Below are 2491 nucleotides of genomic sequence, written 5' to 3'. Positions count from 1 at the left end.
AGAGAGAGAGAGAGAGAGAGAGGGAGAGAGTTAGAGGGGGAATGTGTGCAGTTGCACACACGTGTCTATCTTTCCACAAATCAAGCCTGTAGTATCCAGCACAAGTCTCTGATGTATACTCTATCACTGAACTCAATCTGGAGTCGCACTAAACCACACAGGCAATATCAATGACAATATATATTTATAGTATATGTATCCAATGTTTACAGGGAAATGTCATAGGCACTCACGTCTGCTGCAGCTGATAGCTGAGGGCCTGACATGTTTCTGTTTGGTCTTTTCCACAAGGAGAGGTGGAGGGAGGCAGAGAAGGTGGAAACAGTTTGTYGTGATGTAGAAAAAAAAAACGAGGCTGGCGAGAACAAATCATTTGTATAAGAAATGAGCATGCTGGAGTTTTAGGAACGAGTTTGTGTATCTGCGTGTTTTTGTTTTTTTTACGAGTGTGTGCTTCTGGGCCGTCAGGTTCAGACTAAGCAGGTTCTACAAACTGGCAAAGGGATGAAGAGGAGGTGAGGCAGGGGAGTGATGTTGTCCTGGAGGAGGTTGGAAAGGGGGACGGCATGGAACCTTCTTGTCCACTGGGAGTTGAACCTACAACCCCTGACCTTCTTCTAGCCCCTCTGGTCATGGACTTGAACCTGGTAACCCCGCCCCCCCGACGGACAATCTGTTTGTGTCCCCAGCCTCGCTGCAGCTCTCTGCATGCCAATAATGGATAAGCAGACTTTAAACGAGCACCTGCATGCACGTTCACGTCCATGTTTGGCTTTAGCTTTAATTCGAGGTCTTTCTTTTTATTTAGTGATTAACCAAAAAAAAAAAAAAAAGCAGAATGCGGTGAGATCACAGTGAAGTTCTCTCATTAATGTCTTTTGTTTGTTGAGTTGTCTGCTCAGCAACTCTGTGAAATATGTTTTCTGTTTCTGCGCTGACACACACACCAGAGTTCAGTAAGGGATGGAACATGATCCTCAGGGGCGTTTTTTCCCCCCTCCTGTCCCTCAGTGGATACCATCTCCCCTGCTGTCCCTCTAACGAGGACAGAAACAGGGAGGTTTATGCATGCTTGAGCCCCGTTCATTCTTCACCTGTCAACAAAATCCTTCTCACCTCCTAAAAAAAGTAGAGGTACAGTAAAGTAAAGGGGTGGGACAGTTGGTGAGGAGGAAGGGATGGAAAGATGAGGAGAGAAAAGGAGCTGATTTATTCGTCTTAGCCGTTTTCTTTCCTCCTTTATGCCTTCATTTGTTCCTTGTTTGTATTTGTGGGCTCTGCTTATCAGATCCCAGAGCCGTTCAAGGCCTCCGTCAGGGGGAGAAGCCAGACGCCTCCATCTCCTTTCCATTCAATCTCTCTGCTTCTCTTCCTCCTCGCGCCTTCTCGGGGCTCTCCCTCTCCTAACCTTTGAGAATGAGAAACCTTGAATTAGAATTTCAGAGCGAGCTCGCGAGCACGGTTAGGCTCCGGGGCGGGTTGAGGAGCGAGTCTTGAGGCAGGGGAGGCGGCGGGGATGGTCGGAGCCGCGGTCATTGAGAAAGGGCCTGTTCAGCGCGTCCCCCGGCCTCCCCCCTCAGAGGGGCCCCGATCGATACAAACTCGGAGCAATAAAGCTTTCCCCCTGTCATCTCTGCAGAATACAAAGCAGAATAGAGGGAGGGAGAGAGGGAGGAGAGGGAGGGAGAGAAGAAGAGAGGGAGAGAGAGGTGAAAAGCTGTTCCGCTAGCCAGACCAATTTCCTTGCCCCCCCTCCCTTCTCTCGTTTGCTTCACCACCACCTCCCTAACACACCAACACCTATATCACCTCCTTCTTTAGCTCCTTATTTTTTAATCTCTCCCTCTTTCACCTCCCTTTTTTCCCCTGCACGCTACATCCCTTCTGACTGTATAATTGAACAAATATTTCTCAATAAAAATACAGCATGGATTAAATGAATTCCCTGTTTTCTCAACTCAGGAAAGAGAGGAAAACATGGCAGAAATGGTGGGATACAATGAWACGAAGTAATGGGATAGAGGAAGAGGAGGAAAAAAAAAAGACAAAAAAGTGTGTGATTGTGTGTTGTGGAGAGAAAAGGAAGGAGGGGTTACGTCTGGAGAAAGAAAGATGGATGTAGCAATACAGGTGGAGAGGAGGCGGAGGAATATTGATGATGATGAGGAGGAGGAAGAGACAAAATGTGTGGGGATGGGTGAGGAAGGTACAGATAGGTGAAGTAGTGTGTGTGGTGGGGGGATGGGGKGGGGGGTCAAACAGCAAATAGCTTAAATTGAGAGCCAATTACTGTAATTATAATCTGGATTCAAAGTAGAGAGACAGCAGTGACGAACAAAACACACACAGACAAAAGATAGAAGTGTGTGTGTCTCAACATGTTGTGTTGATTCTCCTGTAAATGTGTGTGTGTGTGTGTGTGTGTGTGTGTGTGTGTGTGTGTGTGTGTGTGTGTGTATATGTGTGTTTCTTGCATCTGTGTCCTGGCCGT

At 47.3% G+C, this 2491-nt stretch overlaps 1 protein-coding gene across 1 annotated transcript in view; it reads left to right on the top strand.

The window, feature by feature from the left end:
- The window catches only part of pou2f2b (POU class 2 homeobox 2b), a gene marked incomplete in the record, with an annotated part of 50985 nt that overhangs the window by 24424 nt on the left and 24070 nt on the right, over positions 1 to 2491 (top strand).

The sequence above is a fragment of the Austrofundulus limnaeus genome, unplaced genomic scaffold (genome assembly GCF_001266775.1).
Source record: "Austrofundulus limnaeus strain Quisiro unplaced genomic scaffold, Austrofundulus_limnaeus-1.0 Scaffold101, whole genome shotgun sequence".
Lineage (NCBI taxonomy): Eukaryota > Metazoa > Chordata > Actinopteri > Cyprinodontiformes > Rivulidae > Austrofundulus > Austrofundulus limnaeus.
Note: the sequence above shows the minus strand (reverse complement) of the source record. Positions and strands in the feature narration are given on the sequence as shown.